This window comes from Bos grunniens, chromosome 1 (genome assembly GCF_055505025.1).
Source record: "Bos grunniens cultivar Pamir isolate PY7600 chromosome 1, Bosgru_T2T1.0, whole genome shotgun sequence".
Lineage (NCBI taxonomy): Eukaryota > Metazoa > Chordata > Mammalia > Artiodactyla > Bovidae > Bos > Bos grunniens.
Genome location: NC_141165.1, coordinates 52,427,672 through 52,444,915, shown reverse-complemented (window position 1 = coordinate 52,444,915; position 17,244 = coordinate 52,427,672). Strand labels below are relative to the sequence as shown.

General features: G+C 39.8%; 1 long non-coding RNA gene and 1 pseudogene across 3 annotated transcripts in view; one reads left to right on the top strand and one right to left on the bottom strand.

Moving 5' to 3' along the window:
- LOC147379449 (uncharacterized) overlaps positions 1 to 17,244 on the bottom strand; it is a 196,484-nt gene that overhangs the window by 40,894 nt on the left and 138,346 nt on the right. The gene's annotated exons all lie outside the window — the stretch shown is intronic.
- Positions 10,978 to 13,664, top strand: LOC147379450 (small kinetochore-associated protein pseudogene; annotated as a pseudogene). The gene is made up of 2 exons (XR_015162148.1): positions 10,978 to 11,064; positions 12,285 to 13,664. The product of XR_015162148.1 is annotated as a small kinetochore-associated protein pseudogene (transcript).

Sequence of the window (17,244 nt, the reverse complement as noted above, 5' to 3'; positions counted from 1 at the left end):
CTTTATTTTTGGGGGCTCCAAAATCACTGCAGATGGTGACTGCAGCCATGAAATTAAAAGACGCTTACTCCTTGGAAGGAAAGTTATGACCAACCTAGATAGCATATTCAAAAGCAGAGACATTACTTTGCCCACAAAGGTCCATCTAGTCAAGGCTATGGTTTTTCCTGTGATCATGTATGGATGTGAGAGTTGGACTGTGAAGAAGGCTCAGCGCCAAAGAATTGATGCTTTTGAAGTGTGGTGTTGGAGAAGACTCTTGAGAGTCCCTTGGACTGCAAGGAGATACAACCAGTCCATCCTAAAGGAGATCAGCCCTGGGATTTCTTTGGAAGGAATGCTGCTAAAGCTGAAACTCCAGTACTTTGGCCACCTCCTGTGAAGAGTTGACTCATTGTAAAAGACTCTGATGCTGGGAGGGATTGGGGGCGGGAGGAGAAGGGGATGACGGAGGATGAGATGGCTGGATGGCATCACTGACTCGATGGACGTGAGTCTGAGTGAACTCCGGGAGTTGGTGATGGGCAGAGAGGCCTGGCGTGCTGCAATTCATGGGGTCACAAAGAGTCAGACACGACTGAGTGACTGAACTGAACTGAACTGAACCATCTATACTGAATATATTTGCTTGTAAAACAGTGGACACCAGGTAATTATTGAATGATTTGGCTATCTGTGATGTAACTTCATTCCCATACTTTTTGTCTATAGAATATCACACTAATACATGTACATGGACTGAAACATGCAAAACTTTCCTAGGATAAAATGAGGAATAATACTAGAAGAATATCATCAAGCAGTTGGAAGTTTTATTTCAAAAGATCCCCAAAGCACAAGATCTAGAGCAAAAATAAGGATTCAACTACATCAAAATGAAGGATTTCTGTCCAACCACAATGTTAAAAAATAGATTAAAAACAAGAGAAAATATTTGTAACATCTAAAACTGATTATACTAATATTGAAAAGGCACTGGTACACACACACAAACACACACAAATCAATTCCTTAAATAGATAAGATAATTACATGAAATTCAGTGGATAATAGGAGTAAGAGAGATACAGGAATTTCAAAGAAGACCTAACTGGAAATAAAGAGATGTTCAATTTCATGTGTCATCAGAGCAATACAAATTAAATGATAAAATACTTTGTGTTCATAAAGTTGTTGTTTAGTCACTAAGTCATGTCTGACTCTTTTGTGACCTCATGAACTTTAGCCTGTCTGGTTCTTCTGTCCATGGGATTTCCCAGGCAATATTACAGGATTGGGTTGCCATTTCCTTCTCCAGGGGATCGTCCTGACCCAGGGATCAGACCCAGGGATCAAACCCAGGTCTCCTGCATTGGCAGGCAGATTCTTTACCATTGAGCCATCAGGGGAGTCCATAAAGTAGAAAAGTAGTTAGCGTTGGCAACAATATGAAATACTACTGGGTACATAAGAATTTCTGTACAATAACTGGGGTGTGAACTGGTACAGCTATTCTGCAAGGAAATCTGGAAAATTATACTGAAATGACATACATATATGTGCATCCTAGGACTTAGAGGTGTGTATTCTGGATATAGAACCCAAAAAGTTCTTACTAGAATTGGGATGGAAACTGCACTGTGAGAATTTATTCTAGCAGGCCATCCAGGATGTGTTGCCTGAGATGTTTTAAACTAGGGTTCCTGCATGTCTGTGGCACTGACATGGTCAGGGCACAAAACATGTGGCTTAACAGTGTTGCTTTGTAACCACGAGGACATGTGGAGTAATTTGTACCAAGTTGGCAGTACTGTTACTGATCATAGTGAGACAGAATGATTTGAACATGGTTTCAGTGAAGCACTCCCCTGGAGAGCTCTGTGGGTGAGTTTGGTTAGATGATTTCCCTATTCATCTCTAATCAGATGGATTTATATTTTCATGGTTTCACTTGTCGTTTTAAAGATCTCATGAGCACTATATTCTGTTTGTTCATATGCATTACAAAATATGTCCACATCAAGAACTTTCAGAGAATTTGTGTCACTGCACTCTCACACTGAATGCTGATATTTAGATTTCCCCTTCTTATATATGATGTAATTTTTTTTTTTTTTTTTTTTGGCCTAGGTGTCCCCACAGAAACCGTTAATCCATAAAGATTAACAAGATATCAATCTGTGCTGAATACACTGTGATCAACCTTTTTTCAAGAGTATGAAGCAAATTTTCTTTTATAACCCTTAATACACTTTCAAATCTTTCCTTCAGGGACTCAATTACATGTATTCCAATTTCCTTTTTCTTCCATATTTATTATTTCCCCCACTTCATTTTGTTAAATTTTTCTCATGCTTATTCTATATATCCCTGTTCTCAACACTGCCCATTCTTCTTCACTCAGATTCAAAAGTGACTTTGTTCTTCTGTTTTTCCATTTTTTCTGACTTATTCCTGAACACTTTTCATGTCTTTCTAGGCTTTATCACCTCTTGTTTTAGTCCTTATTAATTGAAAATAAGGTCTTTGCTGATGTAATCTAGCTAGGTGAGATTATATGGAATTAAGGTAAGTCTAATACAAAATGGCTAACATCCTTGTAAGATGAGCAGAAAAAACCCAGAGTGAGACATATAGACAGAACATGTCATGACAGAGGCAGAAACTGGAGTGATGTATGCACAAGTAAAGGAACACCAAGGATTGCCAGCAACAGCAGAAGTTAAGAGAAAGCCTTGGGACAAATCATCCTCTATAGTCTTCAGACAGATTCTTCATGTCTAGCCTCAATCACTGTGAGATTATTAATTACTATGGTTTTAACTTATCCATTTTGGTAATTCTAGTGACAGTCCTAGGAAATTAATACAGAGGGCAGCATGATAACTTTATTTAGAGAACTACCAGCTTGGTGTCACATGTAATCAATTTTATGGAAATTTCTCAAAAATAAAAAATTAATATATAAATCATGTTATAAAAATGATTAAAAAGAAATCTATATTATTTATGTATATTAGACTGAAGATAGTAACCAACATGTCTATAGAGATAGACACTTGTCTTTCGTTCATTATCTCTAAATGGCTTTATATTTTATTTACTTCACTCTGCCTAAAATATTTAAATGCAAATGTAGCTGCATAATTCCTTTATTATAAAGAATATTAAATGTTTTCTTAAGCAGACAACACGTTATTATAGAATCCTGTTCTAACTAAATGGGGAGTTTTGAGAAATCTTACAGGGTTTCACATAGAATCCAAGAACAAGAAATCAAACTGGGTCTTCCATATGAAGAGGCTAGTGGAGCAGAGAAACCGTAACCACAAATATACAGCATATATTTCCTCTTTGTCCCCTCTCTTTTTACCTGAGGTTGAATGGTCTGTCATTTCTGCTTACCCTCCTTACTTTTACAGATTAGAGTTCTCTGCTGATTCAGCCATTCTCATGTTATTTTTTAATGGTCACCCCAAAATCGCCATCTCAGCTCCTGAGTCTACTTGACCTTCCAGGTCCTGTTTCCAGAAGTTGGAACTCGCTATCTAGACTCTAAATCAAAAATTTTAGTAGAGAGAAACTGGTAGGTCTGACTTGACTTAGACACGGATCTCTGATCCTACAAACTATGGCCAAAGTATTGAATTTATGTGAAACACAGGGCTAAAAATTCCAGGGTTATGGGAAAGGCAGGGTCTTTAAGAAAGAGTTATAAAAACAAGAATGAGATAGTATTTCTAATACAAATTCCTAAAGCTTTATAGATTTCATATTATTTACTGCTTTTTAAGGCTCATTAAGATATGCTACTTTATTTCTAAAATTTAGTTTTAAATTTAAGTATGAAAATCTAGTAAACGCTCCATAACTGTTGGAACTGATGACTATAGTTGCCCAACATAGGAAGAAAAATAAGAGATTTGAAATTAGAAAACCTGGAGACCAAGACCACTGGCACTCATTAGTCACAAGATCATGGCAAGGTTTGCAACCATTCTCAACCTAACATTTGTTTTATTTAAAATGAAAGTAAAAATAAGAATATATACTTTAAGTGGTTAAAGTGAAGACAAAAGTTCATGTATAACAAAGGGTCTCAAGAGTGAACGCACTATTAATCCTGAATGTAACATTAAATTGGGCTTCCCAGGTGGCTCAATGGTAAAGAACCCACCTATCAAGCAGGAGACATGGGTTCAGTCCCTGGGTCAGGAAGATGTCCTGGAGAAGGGACTGGCAACCTACAAGTGCTAACACAGAATTATCATATTCTTGTCTGGAATATCCCATGGACAGAGAAGCCTGGTGGGCTATAGTCCATGGGGTTGCAAAAGAGTCAGACATGACTTAGTGACTACACAACAACAATAATGTTATATTACTTTGTTGTCAGCCCTATAACAGCTTATGCATAGCTCTACACTGGAATATTATAAGTGCCTTCATGTCAGTGGTCCATTGGCCAAGGTCCATTTGTATCATAATTTTATTTCTACTACTGTTATAAAATGAACTAGTTCAGTTTATTTTAGTTGCAGGTAACAAAAACTGACTCTGGCTTAAATAAGCATGGAAATAAACTAGATTAAACTATAGAATCCAAGTCCAAACCAAGTATCAGAGTGAGCAGGATCCAAGGTAGCACAAGGACCTTGACATACCCAAGGAATGTCCACTAGAGAGTATGTGACATAAACACAATCATATCTCTTCTGAAGGTCCCTCAGTTCAAATAGTTCCAAACTACTTCAAGAGAAAATGGGGATACTCAGGTTGGCTAAAATGTCTAACTCTGAGTATGTCAGCATCTTATAGTGAAAATATAGTTCCTGAGGACCCACTTTATTATCGGTGGCGGATTCAAGATGACAAACTCAATATGACACATGACATCATCTCAAGAGAGATCTGCTATAGTTGAGAAGCAAGGATTTTTGTCATTCAATTATATAAATGGCATTTTCCTATGAGTATTCATCTTTATTCTATCTTGATGTGATATCTTAGAAAATTTGTTTGCACTAATGTGTTTATCCATATCCTTCTCCCTTAATTCTACATCTCTCTCATCTTTATGTCTCAGTATACCTACAGCTATCCCAACTCAAGTTCAAGCAACAAACTAGGCACTAAGAAATGTTTATAAAACCCAAATCCAAATTCCTGGGATAGGTGAGAGACTCTGACTTGACCCTCCCTAGGCCAGGTGTCTGCTCAGCCATGGTTGGGAGGCAAGTTAAAATGTCAGATACCTACTTTAAAAAAAAAAAAAAAAAACATGGCTGCTGAAATGGTTTAAAAAGGGGTGGGCATATTGAGAAATGCAGGAGGTTAATTTTTCTTAAAGAAAAACAATGAGTTGGACAGGCACATAGAAGTTGCAGTTGACAAGCCCTAACCCCTCCAGTGAATTCCAGTGTAGTTTTTACAGACAGCTCTTGTATATTCTGAGAGCACTTTAAATTCAGTCTGTCCAAAAACTGAACTCATTACACCTTCAGTTAGACCTATGGTCTTTCATATTTCCATTGGAGATTGACATCATTTTTATTTTAGCTCTTCACAACTTAAAATACTACTACAATATTCTGATTGGTCTCTACCATCCAAATTACCATTTTCAATCAGTAAACAGGTAAGTCATTTTTACATCTATAGTGCCTTTCAATTTCCTTTGCTCCTTTATTTACTGAATTCCATCACTCTGTTTCAGATTCTTCGAATCAAGGTCTCCCACATTGCATGCAGATTCTTTACCATCTGAACTACTAGGGAAACCTCTTATACCTAAGCAGTATAATATAATATATGAAAAAAACAAACACAAAACACTTCTTTGTCCCTAGAATCTGTTCTTTAAATTCATCCTACAAACTAATGCCAGAAAAAGTTATTCCCCAAAGATCATTATCTAACTTCAATGCTTGGAAACTGCTCAGTTCAAAATTCCAAAGTCAATATTTAAAATAATACCTGGAATGTGTTCTTACCTAAGTTCTTTGAGCCTCTGTGTAGGAAAAATGTGAGCATTTAGAGCATTCTCTGTGCTGATGATTTGTTAATGCATATAGGACTTCTTCTACATAAACTGAACCTCTTCTTTTTATTTCCACCATAGTTTTGCTCATCTCATTGTTTCACCAAGATATTTCACTGTCTAGACTGGCCAGAATTTTATGCATCAACTTAAGGGGTTAAAAAAAAAAAAAAAAAAAAAAACTCTTTTAAGATTTCTTTCCTTGTATCCTAATCACCACGAAATATGGAAAGAGTCTCTCCTTAATATAAGCAATCACTGCAAATTTTTTGTACCTCTCCTCCATTAAATATTGCATTCTCACATAGGTATGTTTTTAATGGTTTTCATCATGCTTTCCTGTCCTGTGCATCAAGGAAGAGAAAGAAAAGAAAGAAAAGGAATGAAAGAGATGAAGGAAGAAAGGAGTGAGAGAAGGAAGAAAGGAGGAAGGGAGCAGGATAAACTCCTTAAAGAAACTCCTTGAAGATCATGTCTTAGTCATTTATATCTCCTCCTTCAAGACCATCCAGATACACAGAGAGTATATGTAAAAGCAAGGGTTCTTGTAGTATCAAAATGGAATAGTGTCCTGGAAGCCCACAGGAACCTGCTTTGATCCTCTCTCATAAGGAATCCATACAAAAATGTGCAATAGCAAAACCAAATCCTCTCATTGCTTGGACTCCATATGGAATCCTTTGCTCATGTTGGGTTGACATATGTACCAATACGTTTGACTTCCTTCCTCTAAAACCTGACTCTAAAGATCATTCTGCTAATAGATTCACTTAGAGCACAAAAATGTGAAGACTAAAGCTGCATCAATGCCAACAATCCCTTTCCCCACAAGCAATCATAGAGCCAGGGCTTCACTCAAAAGCAAAATGATAACATATTAACACCTAAGGATCAAGTCAATAAGCGTGATCCAATTTGGCCCCTTCAGTCTAATGAGTTATATTAGCAACTTCAAGCAGAGTAACACTGGGATACTCAACAAAGAGATGGAGGTGGCTAAGGTTCAAAAGTCCATCCTACCCCCACACCAGAGGATAGATTTCCCTTCCACTTCTGGCAGTAGCTTAATAAATATGAATAGCTAAAAATTAGTTTGGAATTTAGATTTATAATTTTTTCCCTAATGATTATCATCCCATATATCACCTATTGTGTATGAATATCATAAGAAATTTTTCAAGAATCAATTTTCTTCCCATAGTTTTTATTTTCAAGATCCTGCATGACTTAGTCCTGGTTTCCTTAGAAACTGAACTTGCTATCAGAAATGTCAGCACAGAGAGCTCAGCTCAGTGTTCTGTGATGACCTAGAGGGATAGGATGGGGAGTAAGGGTGGGAGGCAGGCTCAAGAGGGAGAGGATTTATGTATACATATAGCTGATTCACTCTGTTGTATGGCAGAAACTAACACAACATTGTAAAGCAATCATACACTCAACTATATATATCTATATCTATCTATCTATCTATCTATCTCTCTATATATATATAATGCAATGACACACAAGGAAAATCAAAGGTTTTAAGAAAACTGAAATTTTAAAAAATGGTAGTAGTGGGAAATGCAAGGGACTCATGAAATTCACTTCTTTTTCAGATAACTAAAAAATAATGCAAAAAAATTAAGCCAGTGGTTCACTAAGCTCTCTTTAAATGCCCTAATTCCCCAAGAGACAAATGACAGCTTTCAACTTGTTCTATTTCTACTTTTAAGTGTTGTATAAATTATATGAAAATAGAAGATTGCACTTTTTTTTCTAGTTATGGATGAGAAAATAGCACTTGCTTAAATAAATCCCCAGAGGCTTTCTTGGACCATTTCTCTATGAGAGAGGACAATTATTATACTTTTGGCAGCTATTGTCTCATGATGAGGGAATACATGTACAGTAATAATGAAACCATGTAAAGAGTGGAATAGAGATATTGCTTCAATATAGTCAATACTTACTTTCAGACATTAAGGGCCTGAAAAACAACTGCATAAAAAACATCTTTCAGAACCTGCCTTGTATAAGCACTATATTCTGTTTGATTACATGAAGTCTCATGCTAATCTATACTAGAATGGTGGTTAAAAAGATTTAGAAATATCCTCTTCAGATATATACAAGGTAAATCCTATTTTTGAATATTATTACATTATTTTATAGTTTAACTAAAGTAGCAGTTTGTTACATTCTTCACGGTGAAAAAGTCTGCCAAAGCAATATCACCCTCAGCAAATGCTTTATTTCTCACACTCGAGTGGCCAAAAACTTGGCTGTAAGGAAACTTATAAAGTCACTTTGTTATATTTTAATCCTAGTTACACTGGTCTGCCAAGAGAATTAATGTATTCGTGAGGAAATAAAGCCTCCCTGAAAGCCTTGAAATTAAGTTTTTGTCCAAATGTTTACAAGCTAAATTCATAAGAGATAGTTAAATGCATTAAAGACAGCTGGTCAGAAAGAAAATGTAGGCTGCCTGCATATAAGACTGACTAAGTTGTTTTGATCCAAATCTTTATTTTTGGCAAACAACCACCTACACATTAAGAATAAAATAACGATCATCCAGTGAGGAAGCAAATAGCTTCTTACGTCTATCTCAGGAGGAAGTGGGCATGTGGAAGAAACATGAAAAGAAATTGTACTGTGGAACAGAGTAAACAACCACAGAGCAAAGGTCTTCACATAATTTGGAGACAGCCTTCTCCATTGCAATGAATCTAAAAGATTATAATTCCCTGCCCTGTATTCATACAGAGCATTTATTCTAGGAACACAGACTTTTATAAGAGCATTTTGTAGTAGCAATTTTATAGATGACATTAGAAGAGGGAGTTACGAGAGTTACAGCTCCAGAAAGTGTACAGACTTCTGAAATGACAAGGAAAAGAAACAAGTGTAACAATCCACCACCACAACAAAAATAACACTTTCTCAGGCTTTCTGAGGAGAAGGCAATGGAACCCCACTCCAGTACTCTTGCCTGGAAAATCCCATGGACAGAGGAGGCTGGTAGGCTGTGGTCCATGAGGTCACTAAGAGTCGGACACGACTGAGCAACTTCACTTTCACTTTTTACTTTCATGTATTGGAGGAGGAAATGGCAACCCACTCCAGTGTTCTTGCCTGGAGAATCCCAGGGACAGAGGAGCCTGGTAGGAGGCCATCTATAGGGTCGCACAGAGTTGGACATGACTGAAGCAACTTAGCAGCAGCAGCAGCAGCAGCCTTTCTGAAGTGAATTTGGAGCCCAAAAAAATAAAGTCTGAAACTGTTTCCACTGTTTCTCCATCTATTTCCCATGAAGTGATGGGACCAGATGCCATGATCTTAATTTTCTGAATGTTGAGCTTCAGGCCAATTTTTTACTCTCCTCTTTCATTTTCATCAAGAGGCTTTTTATTTCCTCTTCACTTTCTGCTATAAGGGTGGTGTCATCTGCGTATCTGAGGTTATTGATATTTCTCTCAGCAATCTTGATTCCAGCCTGTGTTTCTTCCAGCCCAGCGTTTATCATGATGTACTTTTTTGGGCTCCAAAATCACACAGATGGTGATTGCAGCCAGGAAATTAAAAGACGCTTACTCCTTGGAAGGAAAGTTATGACCAACCTAGATAGCATATTAAAAAGCAGAGATATTACTTTGCTAACAAAGATCGTCTAGTCAAGGCTATGGTTTTTCCAGTGCTCATCTATGGATGTGAGAGTTGGACTGTGAAGAAAGCTGAGCGCTGAAGAATTGATGCTTGTGAACTGTGGTGCTGGAGAAGACTCTTGCAAGTCCCTTGGACTGCAAGGAGATCCAACCAGTCCATCCTAAAGGAGTCCAGTGTTGGGTGTTCATTGGAAGGACTGATGCTGAAACTGAAACCAATTCTTTGGCCACCTCATGAAAAGAGCTGACTCACTGGAAAAGACCTTGATGCTGGGAGGGATTGGGGCAGGAGGAGAAGGGGACGACAGAGGATGAGATGACTGGATGGCATCACTGACTCGATGGATGTGATTCTGAGTGAACTCCGGGAGTTGGTGATGGACAGGGAGGCCTGGTGTGCTGCGATTCATGGGGTTGCAAAGAGTCGGACACGACTGAGCAACTGAACTGAACTGAACTGAAGTGAAATTAAAAGACGCTTATTCATTGGAAGAAAAGTTATGACCAACCTAGATACCATACTGAAAAGCAGAAACATCACTTTGCCAACAAAGGTCCGTCTAGTCAAGGCTATGGTTTTTCCAGTGGTCATGTATGGATGTGAGAGTTGGACTGTGAAGAAAGCTGAACACCGAAGAATTGATGCTGTTGAACTGTGGTGTTGGAAAAGACTCTTGAGAGTCCCTTGGACTGCAAGGAGATCCAACCAGTCCATTCTGAAGGAGATCGGCCCTGGGATTTCTTTGAAAGGAATGATGCTAAAGCTGAAACTCCAGTACTTTGGCCACCTCATGCGAAGAGTTGACTCATTGGAAAAGACCGTGATGCTGGGAGGGATTGGGGGCAGGAGGAGAAGGGGACAACAGAGAATGAGATGGCTGGATGGCATCACTGACTTGATGGACGTGAGTCTGAGTGAACTCCGGGAGTTGGTGATGGACAGGGAGGCCTGGTGTGCTGTGATTCATGGGGTCCCAAAGAGTTGGACATGACTGAGCAACTGAACTGAACTGAACTGAGCTAGCCTTTCTGAGTTCCAAGTCATTATAAGGAAGCATAAAAAAAAAATTAAGAGTATTAATATGATAATCTCATTAACACTCACTTTCACTACAAAAAAGGAATTGTGGGATACTTCAGAATTCTTATTTAGTCAATATATTTATTAACCTCCGAGGAGTTACTGCACATCCGAGGTCAGGGGAAGAAGCCAGGAGGACCCCATGCCCGAGGGGCAGCAGTCAAGAGGAGTTACCCCACATCCGAGTTCAGGGACAGAGGCCAAGAGTACCAGGCTGCGACGGTGCAGGAATGGCCAAGAGGAGCTACCCCACGTCCGAAGTCAGGGGCAGCAGCAGGGAGGAACAACCCTATGTCCAAGTAGCGGTGGCTGCGCTGGTACAGGAGGGCCTAGAGGATCTATTCCACGTTCAAGGTCAGGAGAGGCGGCGGTGAGGAAATACCCCTCGTCCAAGGTAAGGAGCAGTGGCTGCGCTTTGCTGGAGCAGCCGTGAAGAGATACCCCATGCCCAAGGTAAGAGAAACCCAAGTAAGACGGTAGGTGTTGCAAAAGGGCATCAGAGGGCAGACACACTGAAACCATAATCACAGAAAACTAGTCAATCTAATCACACTAGGACCACAGCCTTGTCTAACTCAATGAAACTAAGCCATACCCTGTGGGGCCACCCAAGATGGGCGGGTCATGGTGGAGAGGTCTGACAGAATGTGGTCCACTGGAGAGGGGAATGGCAAACCACTTCAGTATTCTTGCCATAAGAACCCCATGAACAGTATGAAAAGGCAAAATGATAGGATACTGAAAGAGGAACTCTCCAGGTCAGTAGGTGCCCAATATGCTACTGGAGCTCAGTGGAGAAATAATGCCAGAAAGAATGAAGGGATGGAGCCAAAGCAAAAAAAAAATACCCAGTTGTGGATGTGACTGGTGATAGAAGCAAGGTCCGATGCTGTAAAGAGCAATATTGCATAGGAACCTGGAATGTCAGGTCCATGAATCAAAGCAAATTGGAAGTGGTCAGACAAGAAATGGCAAGAGTGAACGTCGATATTCTAGGAATCAGCGAACTAAAATGGACTGGAATGGGTGAATTTAATTCAGATGACCACTATATTTACTACTGTGGGCAGGAATCCCTTAGAAGAAATGGAGTAGCCATCATGGTCAACAAAAGAGTCTGAAATGCAGTACTTGGATGCAATCTCAAAAATGACAGAATGATCTCTGTTCGTTTCCAAGGCAAATCATTCACTATCACAGTAATACAAGTCTATGCCCCAACCAGTAACGCTGAAGAAGCTGAAGTTGAATGGTTCTATGAAGACCTACAAGACCTTTTATAACTAACACCCAAAAAAGATGGCCTTTTCATTATAGGGGACTGGAATGCAAAAGTAGGAAGTCAAGAAACACCTGGAGTAACAGGCAAATTTGGCCTTGGAATATGGAATGAAGCAGGGCAAAGACTAATAGAGTTTTGCCAAGAAAATGCACTGGTCATAGCAAACACCCTCTTCCAACAACATAAGAGAAGACTCTACACATGGACATCACCAGATGGTCAACACCGAAATCAGATTGATTATATTCTTTGCAGCCAGAAACCCAGGCGGCAGACGCGGTCGGTGGTACGGCAGTTATTGCCAAACATCTTTTGAACCAGAGCGACGAGGCGTGTGGGCAGGAGCAGCAGGCACCTGGGCCCCAGCCGTGCTGCCTCGTTACAATAACCAGCGTGGTTAAGACAGTGTACACCCTGCAGCCCTCCTTTGTGCTGAGCAGCGGTCTGCCCGCAGATGCACAAACTCGAGCCACTTTTAAGAGCCAGTTACCTGTTAAGTCCAAAGAGGTTGATGTTTCCAGACCACATTCAGGAGCTTCAGAGAATGATGTTACAAAAATCATCAAACCGAGACATGAGAATGGGCAGGTGAAGGCTACAGACACCTCCAGGAGGAACCTCAGGAAGAGCTACAAACCATTGAGTAAACAGAAATCGGAAGAAGAGCTCAAGGATAAGAACCAGCTCTTAGAGGCTATCAACAAGCAGTTGCACCAGAAATTGATTGAAACTCAGGGAGAGCTGAAGGACCTGACTCAAAAAGTAGAGCTGCTGGAGAAGTTTCAGGACAACAGTTTGGCAATTTTAGAAAGCAAAGGCCTCAACCCAGGCAGTGAGACCCTGGCGTCACAGCAAGACTCCACTGCAGATCACATGGACTCCATGCTGCTGTTACAAACTTTACAAGATGAACTGAAGCTTTTTAACGAAACAGCCAAAAAGCAGATGGAGGAGTTACAGACCTTAAAGGTAAAGTTGAAGATGAAAGAAGAAGAGAGAGCCCAGTTCCTTGAACAACAGACCTTATGTAGCAGTCAAGTAAATGATTTCACAACAGCCCTTGAGGAAATGGAGCAGCTATTAGAAATATGATAAAAGCAGGTGGCCACATGGCTCTCTCTTGGAGATAGACTCTCAGAGGAAGCTACCTAGGACATCTGCTTCTTGGCCATGATCTTCTAGGACTCACCATCCCCAGAATGAAACAGTTTCTGCAGTAGGATTAAAGATAGTTGATGTTGGAATGGCAATTCCTCCCTTAAGCAAGCATTCATTCCCAGCCTTCTGATTGTCCAGCTCTCCTGAACCTCACAGTTCATAATTAGGGCCTACAGGAGAGGAGGCCTGAAAGCTTGGATCAGCCTCCTAGGATCAAAAAGCAGCACATCATTAGCATCAGGAGACTCTAAACCAGCCACAACCAGAGAAGCCAAAAGACATGTAGGTAGAAACAGTGAAGCATACATGCTCCATGGGAGACATCACTGAAGAGTCACATGGTCCCTTCCTAACTTGGAACACATTCTGTCCCATCCTCACTGGGCTCTGTAACCTCACTGTAAATTTATGAACTGAAAGTTACCTGAAGTGGCTTAATAATGGGGTGAAGGTATAGATAGCAATAACAGGTATGAAACAATACACCTTGGAGCTTTTAATCTAAGAAAAAAAAAAATATTCTTTGCAGCCAAAGATGGAGAAGCTCTATACAGTCAACAAAACAAGACCAGGAGCTGACTGTGGCTCAGATCATGAGCTGCTTATTGCCAAATTCAGACTGAAATTGAAGAAAGTAGGGTTTACCACTAGACCATTCGGGTATGCCCTAAATCAAATCCCTTATGATTATACAGTGGAAATGAGAAATAGATTTAAGGGCCTAGATCTGATAGATAGAGTGCCTGATGAACTATGGATGGAGGTTCATGACATTGTACAGGAGACAGGGATCAAAGCCATCTCCATGGAAAAGAAATGCAAAAAAGCAAAATGGCTGTCTAAGGAGGCCTTACAAATAGCTGTGAAAAGAAGAGAAGCAAAAAGCAAAGGAGAAAAGGAAAGATATAAGTATCTGAATGCAGAGTTCCAAAGAATAGCAAGAAAAGATAAGAAAGCCTTCCTCAATGATCAATGCAAAGAAATAGAGGAAAACAACAGAATGGGAAAGACTAGAGATCTCTTCAAGAAAATGGAGATACCAAGAGAATATTTCATGCAAAGATGGGCTCAATAAAGGACAGAAATGGAATGGACCTAACAGAAACAGAAGATATTAAGAGATGGCAAGAATACACAGAAAAACTGTACAAAAAAGATCTTCATGACCAAGATAACATGATGGTGTGATCACTCATCTAGAGCCAGACATCCTGGAATGTGAAGTCAAATGGGCCTTAGAAAGCATCACTACGAACAAAGCTAGTGGAGGTGATGGAATTCCAGTTGAGCTCTTTCAAATCCTGAAAGATGATGCTGTGAAATTGCTGCATTCAATATGCCAGCAAATTTGGAAAACTCAGCAGTGGCCACAGGACTGGAAAAGGTCAGTTTTCATTCCAATCCCAAAGAAAGGCAATGCCAAAGAATGCTCAAACTACTGCACAATTGCACTTATCTCACATGCTAGTAAAGTAATGCTCAAAATTTTCCAAGCCAGGCTTCAGCAGTACGTGAACCGTGAACTTCCTGATGTTCAAGCTGGTTTTAGAAAAGGTAGAGGAACCAGAGATCAAATTGCCAACATCCGCTGGATCATCGAAAAAGCAAGAGAGTTCCAGTAAAACATCTATTTCTGCTTTATTGACTATGCCAAAGCCTTTGACTGTGTGGATCACAATAAACTGTGGAAAATTCTGAAAGAGATGGGAATACCAGACCACCTGATCTGCCTCTTGAGAAATTTGTATGCAGGTCAGGAAGCAACAGTTAGAACTGGACATGGAACAACAGACTGGTTCCAAACAGGAAAAGGAGTTTGTCAAGGCTGTATATTGTCACCCTGCTCATTTAATTTATATGCAGAGTACATCATGAGAAATGCTGGACTGGAAGAAACACAAGCTGGAATCAAGATTGCCGGGAGAAATATCAATAACCTCAGATATGCAAATGACACCACCCTTATGGCAGAAAGTGAAGAGGAACTAAAAAGCCTCTTGATGAAAGTGAAAGTGGAGAGTGAAAAAGTTGGCTTAAAGCTCAACATTCAGAAAACGAAGATCATGGCATCTGGTCCCATCACTTCATGGGAAATAGATATGGAAACAGTGGAAACAGTGTCAGACTTTATTTTGGGGGGCTCCAAAATCACTGCAGATGGTGATTGCAGCCATGAAATTAAAAGATGATTACCTCTTGGAAGAAAAGTTATGACCAACCTGGATAGCATATTGAAAAGCAGAGACATCACTTTGCCAACAAAGGTCTGTCTAGTCAAGGCTATGGTTTTTCCAGTGGTCATGTATGGATGTGAGAGTTGGACTGTGAAGAACGCTGAGCACTGAAGAATTGATGGTTTTGAACTGTGGTGTTGGAGAAGGCTCTTGAGAGTCCCTTGGACTGCAAAGACATCCAACCAGTCCATTCTGAAAGATATCAGCCCTGGGATTTCTTTGAAAGAAATGATGCTAAGGCTGAAACTCCAGCACTTTGGCCACCTCATGCGAAGAGTTGACTCATTGGAAAAGACTCTGATGCTGGGAGGGATTGGGGGCAGGAGGAGAAGGGGACGACAGAGGATGAGATGGCTGGATGGCATCACTGACTCGATGGACATGAGTCTGGGTGAACTCCGGGAGTTGGTGATGGACAGGAAGGCCTGGTGTGCTTCTATTCATTGGGTCCCAAAGAGTCGGACACGATTGAGCAACTGAACTGAACTGAAGTCTCAGGTACAGCAGATATAGCAATGAATAAGAGATTATTAAAAAACTGTCATCAGTCCTCTTAAAATCTAGGAAAGAAGATCAAATTACACAAATACCAGTAAACTGAAGTGACTTAGCATAGCATAGCATAGTAAGCAATCAACTATTTAGTTTACAACTGCAACAGCCACTGTGAAGGAGGACAGGAGGCTATCAAAATATATTAAAGTGGCTTCTGAGTGTTGGACTCCCCACTAATTCATCATGGATCATCTCTATTCTGGGTACTTCTTCCTTATTACCATACTCTCTCAAACCAAAAGTAGTTACTTACTGAGGACTTTTCATCTCATTTGATCCATATGACACTCTCAACAAGTTAGATGCTATCATTGCTATAGCAACACAAGGACAACAGGACTCAGAAAGGTTAAGCCTAATTGAGTCACCATAGAACATGAGCTGCTGCTGTCCATCTACTGCCCTGGAACCTAGTCTGAGAAAAATGATTGTGACATAAGCTGCTCCTTTGTTGTTTATTACCATGCTGACAGTATTTGAAATGTTTAGGTCTTAGGTCTAAAGCAGAGTTTTTTGTACACAAACACTGCGTTAGAGATCAGGGAAAATAAGCTATTTTTAAGCTTTTCTAAGGACCAGGAATAGGATCAAGCTTCAGATATTGCAGGATGTTCCAAAGAGACTAATATCCATTGAGAAGCAAATGGGAAGAAACATTTCTAACCCCCACTCCACCATCACCACCAGAATGCCAGTTTTGTTACCAGAGTTAGTATCAGATTATATGCAGTTAACAAGAAAGATAGAAAATTACTCTGAGAGGTTTTGTTTGGCTTCTCCATAGTTTCCTAAGAATATAGACAGATTAAGTCAGTTTTTCAGTAAATTGGACATAATGCAGTGAACTGCTTTCATGATGTGGACTCACACATTATAAACTAATGTTTTGGTTGGCATTGTGATAACCTCAAGTAAAAGAAACTGTTTCAGATTTGGGGAGTCATTCACTAAGTAGGAGAATCCTATTTGCTCAAGTGATGGCAATGCTGGTGTCTAAACTGGGATATCCAGCTGACCACAACTTTTTACCTGTTCAGGTATGTCATGCATTACAAGCTGAGGAAAACTGATTCTTTAACCTGGCTGCACAGGAGAGGATTTAGCAAGTACAGATGACTTGTTCTCCCTTTCAGATGTTGTGATTTATTTGACACAAATGGGGCCCAGACATTCGTTTTGTTTTTTGAAATCACTTCTTAAGGTGATTCTAATGACAGCCTGAGTTGAAAATCAATGAGCTCTATTGGTAAAATAAAAACAAGATTACC